Source organism: Rhinolophus sinicus, linkage group LG05 (genome assembly GCF_036562045.2).
Source record: "Rhinolophus sinicus isolate RSC01 linkage group LG05, ASM3656204v1, whole genome shotgun sequence".
NCBI classification, from domain to species: Eukaryota; Metazoa; Chordata; class Mammalia; order Chiroptera; family Rhinolophidae; genus Rhinolophus; species Rhinolophus sinicus.
The window spans coordinates 142611750-142625590 of NC_133755.1; the positions used below are offsets into that span (position 1 = coordinate 142611750).

The 13841-nt window shown below is 36.1% G+C and overlaps 1 long non-coding RNA gene and 1 pseudogene across 1 annotated transcript in view; both read left to right on the plus strand.

Annotated features, from left to right (window-relative positions):
• LOC141571698 (uncharacterized) overlaps window positions 1-13841 on the plus strand; it is a 130042-nt gene that overhangs the window by 62372 nt on the left and 53829 nt on the right. The window lies entirely within an intron of this gene.
• On the plus strand, window positions 5286-6669 carry LOC109453286 (heterogeneous nuclear ribonucleoprotein K; annotated as a pseudogene).

Here is a 13841-nt window from a genome sequence, read left to right on the forward strand (position 1 = left end):
AAACAAAAAATCACTTGTTTTCATTTCAGTTGTCACCTGAACTTTCTGTCAGATAAGTAATCATTCTGTTGACTAGTTTCCAAATGAATCGCATGTTATTAACATTCACCACACTTATGTTTAGTTAAGAGATAACTGCAATACAAGAGACATTCAACTGTAAACACAAGATTGGATTACAAAACCTTGTATCTAGACGACCTCTATGGTCCCCTATAACTCTCAGGCCCTGAGCTTAAAATCAAAGGAAGATTTTACCAGATCTATAATATACATATATATATGTATTTCATCCTCAACCCTTGTGGCCTCAATTCTATTTAGCAAAGTTACAAATGTTTTTGTATTCTCCCCTACTGCAGGAGTTGTTAAAAGTGCATTACGTACATTTAGTTGAGAAATTTATTAGTCAAGACAGCAGTCTTTCCTAAAATATTTCTAAAAGCAGTATCATCTGATCACACAGGTTAAAGCAGGTGCATCATTTTGCCCCCAAATTTCCAGGTGAAGCAAAATAGCAATATTTCTCTGAGTTGATCTGAGGGATGCAAATTAATGAAAAGGTCTTTGAGATTCTTCTAGTAGGAGATTTGCTAACTCAGGAATTTTCCTTCTTCAAAAATGATATAGTGAAATGGGACTACAAATTTTATTTCTTAATTCATTAGTTGTCTAAATTCATCCAAACTGCCATTTTCCACAACAGAAAATGATTATAATGGAAATAATAATCTAATTCTGTGTGTCTCTTTTAAAGATAATCATACTTTATTAAGGAATTCTATGAATTCTTTCCCCCCATACTATTTCAAATTTAAGCAGACTGAGTTATAGGGAGTCAATAGCTGAAACTATAAAATTATGAATTGTTTAAAGATGAATCTTAACCCTCTCTCTCAATAAACATACACATACAATGCACATTTTGCCTGAGATGTCAGTTTGTCGGAGAGCAAAGTAGTTTCCTGAGCTTTCTTAAGTGTGTAGAATAAGTATAACTTAACAAGTAAGGTCTATTGGTTTGATATTTATAAACTCAAAATAAATATTACAATGAAATTTATATATATTCTACAATTACAGAGTTGATCCATTTTAAATTGCTAAATTTAATATAGAATTGTTTTAAAACGTTGAATTAGATACATCATTATCATTACTAAGAGCAAGTGTTTCTCATAAAGTCTACCTTCTCTTCTTTCTTAATATGGCCTTTTTGGTATGACATTAGCATTTTCTGTGACTCTAATTGGTTTTTTAAAATAAAGCTTCTGACCTGAAACCATAAAACACCTAGAAGAAAACATAGCCAGTATACTCTTTGATATTGCTCTTAGTGGTATCATTTTGGATATGTCTCCGGAAGCAAGGCCAACAAAAGAAAATAAATAAGCAAATGAGATTACATCAAACCTACAAATGTCTTGCACAGTGAAGGAAACCATCAACAAAACAAAGGACAACATACTGCATGGGAGAAGATATGATACATCTTAAATGATACAGCTTAAGGTGCTAATATACAAAACATATAAGGAACTCATACAACTTGACACCCAAAAGAAACAATCCAATTAAAAAATTGGGCAGAGGACCTGAATAGACATTTATTCAAAGAGGACATAGACATGGCTAATAGACATATGAAAAGATGCTCAACATCACTAATCATCAGAAAAATGCAAATAACCACAATGAGATATCACCTCACACCTGTCAGAATGGCTGTCATCAAAAAATCAACACATAACAAGTGTTGGTGAGGATGTGGAGAAAAGGGATCCCTCGTTTATTGTTGGTGGGAGTATAAATTAGTGCTGACTCTATGGAAAACAGTATGAAGATTCCTCAAAAAATTAAAAATATGAGCTACCATATGACCTATCAATTCCACTTCTGGGTATTTATGTGAAGAAAACAAAAGCACTAATATGAAAAGATATCTGCACCCTTGTGTTTATTGCAGCATTACTTACAATAGCCAAAATATGGAAGCAACCTAGGTGTCCATTGCTAGAAGAAAGGATAAAGAAGGTATGATATAGGAGCATTTATTATATATAGTGGGAGTGGTTAACAACAAAGAGGATGCACAGGGGACGTTTTAGGGTGAAGAAAATGCCCTGTATGGTCCTGGGGTGCTGGTTACATAACTCAATTTGTCAAACAAACAACAACAAAAAAAACGTACATAACAAAGAATGAAGTTTAATGTATGCAAACTAAACAAACAAACAAACAAACAAAAACACCAAAAACTATGAATAAACACTGCATTCTCATTGGAAAATTTGTTTCTCATGCAGGTACAGATTAAAAATTCTGAAACCTCTTTACATGTATACTGCGTTTGAACAAACAAGAAAATGGATGTTTGGTGGTAGAGACTAAGTTTCTCACTCTTAGAAAGGGAAGTTACAGATAAACTAGGAAGGAAGTCTAGAATGAACCCTGAACTGCATGATTAGAGTTGGAGACATCAGTATAAACTAAGGTTGAGATTAATATAGATACAGCTGAATAAATATAGAAAATATTAAAGATACATAGGTTAGTATAAGCACATATGTTGCCTAGTGCTGTCCTCTGGAGAGGACCTAGAAGCAATGACACCCCAGTAGTGTACCCCACACCCAGATCTTGGTTTTTAAATACTGTTCCCCATAAAAGCCACAGGGTCCTGGGAGAAATGTGAGACAGGGCAGGGGAAGTGCTAGGAGTCTGGAATATCTTTATATACCACAGAATAAAAAGTGCTCAAGAAGCAAAACGACGGAACCATGTCAAAGAGACATGGGAACCAACTTGAAAAAGCCCCCATTGGCCATAGCTGGAACAATTTGAGCAACAAAATAACATAATATTAGCTTATAATCCTAGTATATACATGAGTCCATACTGACAAAAATAAGTGATAAAGAAATAAATGGGGAAAAGACAAATATTTCTTACAAATAATTCCAAATAATACATGTAGATACTCCCCACTACATGAGGTGGAATTTAATTCCCTTTACTCTTTAGAATGCTCTAGACTTTGGGACTCATTTCCAAAGAATAGTGTAAGAAATGGGGAAAATTATAGATTTACTGTGGAGAAACCCAAATGGAGATCAATATCACAGTGATGTTATGTGGATACTGTGTACGCCCTGATGTGATGTGATGCACCTCTGTGTCATGCTTCCAAACAATCCATAGCTCCAGTGTGATGGTCAGTTTTGTGTGTCAATTTGGCTACTCAAATTCAGAGTTATTTAAGCTAGCAGTAATATAGGTGTTGCTGCGAAGGTATTTCGTAAATGTGATTAGCCTCTACAATCAGTTGACTTTAAACAAACGAGATTATGCTCAATAATCTAGGTTGGCCTGATCTGTTTCAATCCATTAGTTAACAGGCTTTAAGAGAAGTGAGGTTTCCCTGAGGGAGAAGAAATTCTTCAATGCAGTGTCAGCTCCTACCTGAGAGTTTCCAGCCTATCCTTCCTGGTGGCCTGCACAGTAGATTTTGGACTGGTCTAGCCAGTCCCCACAATCACTAAGAAAATTCCTTTTCTTTCTTTCTTTCTTTCTTTCTTTCTTTCTTTCTTTCTTTCTTTCTTTCTTTCTTTCTTTCTTTCTTTCTTTCTTTCTTTCTTTCTTCCTTTCTTCCTTTCTTCCTTTCTTCCTTTCTTCCTTTCTTCCTTTCTTCCTTTCTTCCTTTCTTCCTTTCTTCCTTTCTTCCTTTCTTCCTTTCTTCCTTTCTTCCTTTCTTCCTTCCTTCCTTCCTTCCTTCCTTCCTTCCTTCCTTCCTTCCTTCCTTCCTTCCTATCTATCTAGTTTACCCATCAATCCATTATCCTAGTTCTGTTTCTTTGGTGAATGCAAACCCAAATTGGGGGGCATTTCACAGGATACCTGGCCAGTCTTTGTCAAGACTTACAAAGTCAGAAAGAAACAAGGGAAGACAGAAACTGTTAAAACCCAGAAGACACTAAGGAAATATGACTTTGAAACACAATGTGTTATCCTGGGTTGGATCCTGGAACAGAAACAAGATATTAATGGAAAAAATAAAGTTTGCAGTTTAGTAATGTACCAATGTTTATTTCATGTACTATGATAATATACGATGATAAAAATGGATGAAACTGGTTGAGGAATATATGGGAACTCTCTGTGCTGTCTTTGAAACATTTTTTGCAAATTTGAAATTATTGCGAAGAAAAAGTTTTTCATATGTATACATACAAGCACAGAGACAAATTCTAAACATTCGGAAAAGATTGACAATAATTATTAGGCAAGCAGAAATGGATTTAGTGATATTTGGGGGAGCCAACATTCAATAGAGGATCAGAAAACCTCACTAAATTCCAGAAAAATAATGAAATGATATCCACATCTGGTCACAGAATAAAAAACAACAAACTGTGTAGATTAAAATACTTTATAAATATCTAAGCAGGCACGTGTATACCTTCAAAGAAAGAAAATCCAGGTTATTTGATGCAAATTGAATGTCAAAAAATAATACTGAGGGGCTAGAAAATTCTATGATGTAAGAATATTTTATTTAATCAACCTGTTATTTTAAATAACAGAAAAATAATTTCAAGTTTGACTAGGGCTAAGAAAATATTTTATCTGTTCACATTCTTGAAAAGTTAATTAGTGATATATTTCAATAGAATGAAAGATGAAACATAAAAGTGCTAAAAAAAAGATGTTTATTAAAACCAGAGAAAAGTTGAAAAATATTTTATGGAAACAATTCAAATTTCAAAAATTATCCTTGAAAGAAAAGATGCATCATGCCAAATTAATAATTCAATAGTAATTTAATGTACTAACAATATCAATAATCTATGTCAAAGACACTAGGTTAAATTAACAAATGCTGGAAGTAGAGGAGTTAGGAGCTATGTAGTGAAGGAGTAAAAATGTGAAAAACTAAGTAGCTTATATAGATGAGACCTAAAATAAAATTTCCCACTTGGAACTGGCACTCTAAATAAACATGCTTTAAAGTTTTGAAAAGGGAAACACAATTAGAATCATAAAGAAAACCTTACCAAAATTAATTATGAGTAGAGCATAAAATGGGGTGAAGAGAAGTGAACAATGTTGAAAATGGATTTGTAGAGATAAGCAGAAACCATCTCATACAAGACTATGTAAGTCATATTAACGTGTTTGGACTCTAATGATGTAACTTTTGTTTAAGAAAACTTGGAGTAAGAATAGAGGCAGTGTGATAGGGATGGTGGCCTGGCACGATTGGAATGTCCATTTAATCCAAGAAAATGGAAACTGAACAGCCAGAGGAAACCTTCCCCAGTACAGAAACCAGTGGTGATTTTGCTAAACACCCTGAAGGAGATATGGAAGAGAAAGAAACAAGCTTTTAAAAGATCTAGAAACACAGATGAAATGTTTGAACTATGCATTCTGCTTTAGAGTAAGAATGCAGGGGCAGTGATTAGAAAAGAAGGCAAGAATATTTGGGCTCTGTGTACAGACGACAATGCCAGTGTTTCAGTCCCAGGCAGCAGTGGCTCTCAGTGCATATTGAGTATCAGTGCTTATATTGAAAAAATTGGAAAAATTCTAAAGAAAGTCATTCCTATCTTGGAAGACAGCCTGTAGTTGCCATCACCCACTGCAACCAGCCAGCTCCCACTGGAATCTGATGTGGTGAAAGGCTTAAATTACCAACACTATAAAGGAAGCAACTTTGATGGAGAGTGAGATTGTTGATTTATCAGAATCTGGCAGGAGGAATTATCAGGGTTAAAGGTGCTAAAATCAAAGAACTTTGAGAGAACACTCAGACAACAATCAAGCTTTTCCAGGAATGCAGTCCTCATTCCACTAACAGAGCAGTGCTTATTAGAGGAAAACCAGACAGGGCGGTAGAATGCATAAAGATCATTCTCGATCTTATATCAGAGTCTCCCATAAAAGAACGATACACAGCTTTAGGGTTCCAATTTTTACAATGAAATCTATGATTATGGTGGCTTTACAATGATGTTTGATGACTGCCATGGATGTCTCATGGGAATTCCAATGCAGGAAGAGATGATTTTGAAAGAATGCCTCCTGGTCAGGTGGGCATCCAATGCCTCCATATAGAAGAGATTATTATGACTATAGGAGCCCTTGGTGAGGACCTCCTTCCTGCCTCCTGGATGAGGTGGCTGGGGAGGTAGCAGAGTTCAGAATGTATCTCTTACTCCACCACCACCTCCTAGAGGAGATCTAACGACCTCTGACAGAAGAGCAAGACCTGGAGACCATTGTAATGGTTTCAGTGGTGAGGAAACTTGAAACTTTACAGTAGATACATGGAGACCTTCAGAGTGGCAGATGGCTTATGAAGCACCTCCAGATATGATTATTCCTATGCAGGTGGTCGTGGCTCTTGTGGTGATCTTGATGGACCTGTTGTTACTACACAAGTAATGATTCCCAAAGAATTGGCTGGATCTATTATTGGCAAAGGTGGTAAGCAGATTAAAAAAAAATTCACCATGAGTCAAGACCTTCGGTCAAAATCGATGTACCTTTAGAAGGGTACAAAGATCGGATCATTACCTTTACAGGAACACAGGACCAGATACGAATGCACTGTATTTGCTGCAGAACAGTGGGAAGCAGGATGCAGATGTTGAAGGATTCAAATGAAAGATTACTTTTTTCTTTTTTATAGTGTGAAGCAGTATTCTGGAAAGTTTTTCTAAGACAAGTGAAGAACTAAAGGAGTCCTGCATCTTTTTTTTTTTTTTTTTTTTTAATCTGCTTCTGTTTAAAAAGCCAACATTCTTCTGCTTCCTAGGTGTTCTGCATTTGACCTGTAGTGAAATCTTTGCTGTTCATCAGATGTAATGTTTCAGTTTCCTACAAGCAGGGTGTGTGTTCGGGGTGGGGGGAGGGGAGGGTGTGGAAAAACTAACATTGACATTTTGAAACAGCAGCAGAGTGAGTGCATTTTTTTTTTCATTGTTGGTGGTTAAAAAGGAAAATCCCTTTCCCCATGCAATTTTTGTGAACACTTTGCTTTGTCGTCACTGTAACATTGGGGTGGGGGTGGGCAGGGAAGAAAAATAACAACAGTCTATATGTCCCTGGCATCTATTCAGAGCAGTGTGCAGAATGCAGTTTGGGAATTATGAACATTTGGATTTTAGGACAATCCCAAAAGAAACCCATGAAGTTGGGCCTTAAAGGGTTTCACTTAATCAGCTTGGAATCAATTAAAACATTGGAACTAAAAGATTCATCATTGTATTTGTTTAGTCTTTATGGAGACGATTTCATATTGAGTTTTTAGCCAGTAAACTAATAACTATATTGGAACACAATCCCTACTCACCTAATCTGGCCCCTAATGGCTTCTTTCTTTACCTGAAGATAAAGGAAATATTGAAAGGAAGACATTTTGATGACATTCAGAACATCACGGGTAATACAACGACAGCTCTGATGGCCATTCCAAAAAAAGAGTTCCAAAATTGCTTTGATGGGTGGACTAGGCACTGACATCAGTGCATAGCTTCCCAAGGGGAGTACTTTGACGGTGACCGTAGTGATATTCAGCAATGAGGTGGGTCGCACTTTTTTAGGATGAGTTCTCGAACTTAATTGTCCGACCTCATATACATTAATTTGAGTCAGCCACATTTACATTTATGTGTTCTACAAATAGTAAATGAACACTTGTGTTTGTTAGATTCCCCCACTAGACTTTGGGAATGCCAGGACAAGTAAGGTAGACATGATTCATACTCTCACAGAATTTATAGTTTAGCTCAGTGCTTAACTGTGTGACTGCTTTTCTCAGAATTGTCTCGTGTGGTCGTTAAAATACTAAATTTGGCCCCACCCTATATGTACTAAATCAGATTTTCCAGTTGATTTTTATGCACACTAAGATTTGAACTCCACTGGTTAAAATAACTGAAACCATTTTACTGTTGGGATCATCTCAGGGAAGTGAACAACCAACGTGAAAACAGATGAGCGTCTCACATAACACCAGCATTTAGCAGAAGTCCAGAGGAAGAGCAGTGCCTGAGGGCACTAAACATCCATGGACAGAAATTTAAGAGAAAAAGCAGAGTGTGTTGTGTTGGAAGTCTAAGTGAAGGGAATGTTTAATGTAGGAAAGTTTGCTTAACATTTGAAATGCTACCAAGGAGTCAGTAAGATAAGACCTACCAAGGAACAAAACAAACAAACAAACAAACAAAAGCTCATAGACACAGACAACAGTTTAGTGATTACCAAAGCATAAGGGTGGGTTGGTAGACGAGGATAAAGGGGGTCAAATATATGGTGATGGAAGGAGAATTGACTCTGGGTGGTGAGTACACAATGTGATATATAGATGATAGAAATGTACACTTGAAACCTATGTAATTTTACTAACCATTGTTACCCCAATACATTTAATTAAAAAAAAAAGATTTAGAAGATATTCATTGCAATTAGTGACTCTAGTGAGAACAAGTTTAGCAATTGTAGAGTGGAAGGTGAGGGAAGGAATATGCCAAGAGCCAGCAACATGTCCACAAAATCTGTGCACAAGAGGGTTAAGGAGAGAGTCCAGTGACCAGAATCTGAGGGAGTATTTTTAAAAAAGAAAACTGAATATATTACATACTGATAGGAAGGAAAAACAGAAGATAAAGGAACAAATGGAAAGAGATTTTTAAAAATTGCTGAGAAAATCTTCTGGGGTATAAACCAGAACGTAGGATCTGCATAGATCTAATAAGATTCAATACGCTCTAATAAAATAGGTAGGAAGAAACGAAGAATTAATGTGGATACAGGTCATTCTGTTTATACTAGGAAGCTCAAAGAGCACAGGCACCTGTCTCTATATTTATCTCTTTATGAATAGCACCCTTTACTGTAAGTCCTGAATTAACACTTATTAAATGAATGAATGATTCAGGTAGAGGAAGGTGTCAGCTGCTCATCTTCAATTTCTCTGTGAAATATTAGTTAACATCCACCAGAAGGAAAGGGGGAGGTGGTGGGAGGAGAGACTGAGCCGAGTGGGGAAGCATTGAAACTATCCCAGTCGAGAAGAAAAGGCACCACCAGGGTTACAGGGAGCCCTTGAAGGCCAGATGAAAGTGACACCATGGAATCATAGTAACAGACATCAGCCCCACTCAGTGCCTTGGCCGGGGCCTTTGTGCATAGTGGAGGCCCTGATGGTATAAACTGATTCGTATAAAGTTTTACATACCTTGAAGTTAAAGAGATAGCAACTACAATGCATCCACAGAAAAGGTCATTTTAATTGTGCTGATTTCAGATCATTATTTAAATACAAAGGTGAGGGATACTTTGTTTTTCATACTATATCCTTTGTTAAAAAAAATGACAATAACAATATGGCAGTTTTGCAGTCTTAGTGCCATGTATCACTTCTGTTTTATCCTTGCTTAAGTTATCAAACTGAATGTTTTTGTTTATAAACGTGAGAGGAAAGAGAAAAGCCAAAATACTGCACAACTAAGAAAGCCCATTGTTCTGAATAATAAAACTGCCAGAAAAGGTAAATTGTGCGTCAGGGCATGAATTTATTTAAAGAAGATAAAAGACTTTGTTTCCTCAAACTCTCTGATAGAGACACTCAATCAAACCCCAAATCTGAAGTAGCAGATATTAGATGTCAGATGCATGGGTCACTCATTCATCTCCCTGTTTCCTTGATATAACTCAGCTCAGAACAAGGGAAAAAAAGTCAGCTGTAATTAAGATGCAAAGACAAAGTCTCAATCCTCTGGGCGTTGACAACTGTGCCTGAAGTAGCAATCCCTGAAGTGTTTGTGCATGGCTGGAGAAACTTGATGATGGCGAAAGACTTTAAACGGAAGGGGACAGAGAATCAAGTAAGATATAATATGATTTTCTTCTCATCAATCTCTTGTTTTTCCCTCCAAATGCAAACCCAAAGCTGTTAGGAGAATATTTTGAAACATGAAAAATGACTCTACTTTTCTTCAATTTTGCTATTTTTGAAATCATCTCCATAAAGATTAAACAAACACCATAAGGAACCTTTTAGTTCCAATGTTTTAATTGATTCAAAGTTAATTAAGTGAAACCTTTTAAGGTCCAACTTCATGGGTTTCTTTCATCCTAAAATCCAAATATTTATAATTTCCAAACTGCATGAATCTCATACTTACATTGTGGCCCCCTCTAAATGGGGAGAAACAATTTAGACCCCAAACAGGCATTCTTTCTGCAGTGCAATACCAATTCAATTTCAACCATCTGAAAAATTACTCAATTAAATCTGAACACACGTGATTGCCCATCCTGGAATAGCCCTCCTTCTCTGTGGCCTTTTCTGCAGGGTTGCTGATAAGGAGCTGGCTGTGCTGACAACATGTGTGAGTACAAACACATACACTAAAGTAACGCTTCTAGTGGAAATGCCTCTGTACTCGGAAATTTTGTGTTGATGTTGAATAATCCTTGGGTGTTTGAGGTCTTTGTGTTTTTTGTTTGTTTGGTTTTTTGTTTTTTAATTAAAATGTTTATGCATTCATTATATATTTGTTGAAATTACACTAAATTTCAAATATCCAAGATGACTTCTTTACAAAATATATTTTTAAAGCCGGAATTGGGAGAAGAGTTAGAGCAATTCAGTCTTTAATAAAGGGTTAATTGATGGCTGGAGGATTCTGGAATGAGTCAGATAGTCTTGGTCTCAAGCAATACACTTGAGAGGACTGAAAAAAGGATGCAAATAATTATAATATTAATATAAAGCAGGTGAGATGAGTCATTCATGAGTACAAAGTGAAATGAGTTCAAAGGAGGGAGTGCTGACATCCTTTTGGAACTGCAAAAAAAAATTTGTGAAACTTTGAAATTTAAGATTGTTTTAAAAAAATAAGATTGGTTTGGAAGATTAAGATTTTGACAGGGAAAAATATTTCATACATTAGGAATAACATAAGCAAATGCACAAAGAAGAAAGGACTGCGTGGCAGGCAAGTGGTTTATTTTGACTAGAGTTGGGTATATACAAATCACATTAAGAACACAGAACAGAATTCACTCTAACCTGGTAGCAGTGTAGACTAAATTGGAGTAAAGAAATAAATGAATGGGGGTGAGGGGAGGGTGTAGCTGGTTCGTGAGGAGACTAAACCTGCCATCTAAGAGAGAAATCAAGATGAGCTTAGATATGGTGGTAACAGCAGGAAAAGCAAAGAAAGGATATGTGAACAATTTTCTAAAGAACTGCTTGCTGAAAACTGGTGACAGATTGGATGGGGTGAAAAGAGCCCATGATAACTGAGCTCGGACCTGGGTACCGAGAGAGGTGTTGTCAAACAACAGAGACAGGAGGAATTAGCTGTGGAGAAAACAAAACCTTTTGTGTGAGATTTCATTTATTTGAATACTCGGTGGAACGCTCAAGAGAAGAGGGGCTCTTTCTAACAGACACATTCATGTGTCATATTGGTGCTATGGATATAAATTTGGGCGTCAGGGCTTAGTGATGGAAGTTTAGATGGCAAAATGTAGGGTATTACTAAAGGCGAGAGAAAGGCAAGGGGAGAAATTGGAGTTGAAGGGAATATCAGGTAGCCTGAATATTAAATAGCTCAGAGATGTTGGGGAGCAGGAGGCTACTTTTAGTGCTTAGGGGATCACTGGCAACACTGAAGAGAACTTTGAGTACAGAGCTGGGAGTGGGGCCCAGAAGGAAAAATCCTGTGTGAGGAAAGATAATGAAAGAGAGAGACAGAGATCTCCAGCTAGCATGACGCTGCTTTTGAGACTTGAACCGCCGTGTGCTGGTAAGATGACAATCCCAGTTTGCCCAGGACGGTACTATTTTAGCACTGAAAGTTTGCATCCCAGGAAACTCCTTAGCTCTGGGCAAACTGGGATAGTTGGTCCGCCTACAACTCTTATGTGACATCTGGCACTTAGTAGGTTTTCAGTATTTGCTGAATGAATGAAAAAAATGTTTATGGCAGCTCAATCGCTCTGAGGCTTAGTTTCTTAATTTTGTAAAATGAGGTTTTATAGTACTACAGTTACTACAGTAACATCTGTAGTAGCCAGCACACGAGGTTCATTTTGACAACGAAATGAAATAATGTAGTATATGAGATCATTTGAAAAAATATATAAAACACTGCATAAATGTATACAAATGTAGGATAATTTCTATTAATTTTTTACATATTCTTGACCTATACAAAAACACATACTATTATTGTTGAAATATTCATTACTGTGTGGAAATTTTTTTTTTTTTTTTTTTTTTTTTTTGTCAACTAACTTTGCATTGCTAGTGATCTGATATTGGCACCGAAATCAGTAATTAATTTTGTTTATATGGCACCCAACACCCAAGAGCCTCTAGGCATCTAGCCAAATACTTTCTTAAATATAGTCATTAAGTGGAAGAAGAGAGCCAAGCAAACTCCTAAACTGGCAAGTGAAAAAAAGAGCAACTGGCAAATGGAAAAAAAATTAAAAAGGAATTAAAAGCAAGTATCAACTGTGAGAATTTCATCCACTATCTAAGGACAAAAATTGCACTCCAAACTTAACAAAAATTTGGTAGTATAAAATTATCTACCCATTCTTTTGATTTCTGGATAAAAGAGTCTCTGAATCATGGATTTTTAACAAAGTTATTCAACTTTTTATTTACTAAAAATGCAATTAAACTTTTTTTCACCTGTCATCAAATTCTCATGTTAAAGCTGGAAGAGACCTTGGGATATCATCTCATCCCAACCCCTTATCTATTTGATGTGTGATTTTTGTATGAAGAACCCTGGGTAATATTGTATTAACATATGTAAAGGAAAGTTTTATGAACATAGCTGACTAAGTGAAGGGAACACTCTCCCATGATTTAGGAACTCTTTGCAGTTTTCTGCTTGACTTATCTCAGAGTACAGACAAGCAATGGATCAGAGTCTTTGACCAGACTCTATCAATCCTCCATCCACATCCCTGTTCTCTCCTCCCTTCTAGACAGAACTGCAATGTCATGGCCCTGGAGTACTTTGACTCAATTTTATTCCCCAAGAACTGTACTATGAAGAAGACTTTTGTTTTATTATCTGCTTTACTTTCCTTGCCTCTACTCAGCTCTCTTTGCTTTTTTTTTTCCTATTAATACCTTTATATATTTCCAGTAATAAAATGTGATATGATTCAGAGGAATATTACTCAAGGGCTTAAATTTTTTTCTAAAAGAAATTCAGCCTACTTTAGCTTTCTTGTGTTAGCCCACTCATACTGCCTTTGAAGATTTCCCTGGAAGACAACCTATACTTGAAGTGTCCTACATCTCAAGTTCCATTTCCACAGCAACAAAAAAGTTTCTAAAATTAAACCTCCACAAATAAGTCACTGAATAATACCCCAAATTTTCGGTCTAACACTAATGTACTATGCTAACAGGTTTTAATAAATTATAATATTAAATATATGCACAAATTTCACCTGGATGAGCAAATTGTGAGATGTACTTGGACACTGTTATATAATGTCTGATTCTCTAATTGTACTAATGAAATTATAGCTCTAATATATCAATATACGATATTATTAGCAAGGGCATCTTGTTTACTACAGTATTTATTTCATGCATGTATAACCTGTCAGATGATTAGCTTGTGTCAAACTGTGACATAAAGATACCCCTCCTTACTTTCCCTAGGAAATTCTTAAATATTTGATTTATAGGGGTGTCTGTCGCTAGAACACTTTAAAATGTTAGTGCTTCCAAAGTACTTTCACTCAAATGCTGTGGAAAATAGGAGGTAACTACATGGGATTGTATATCA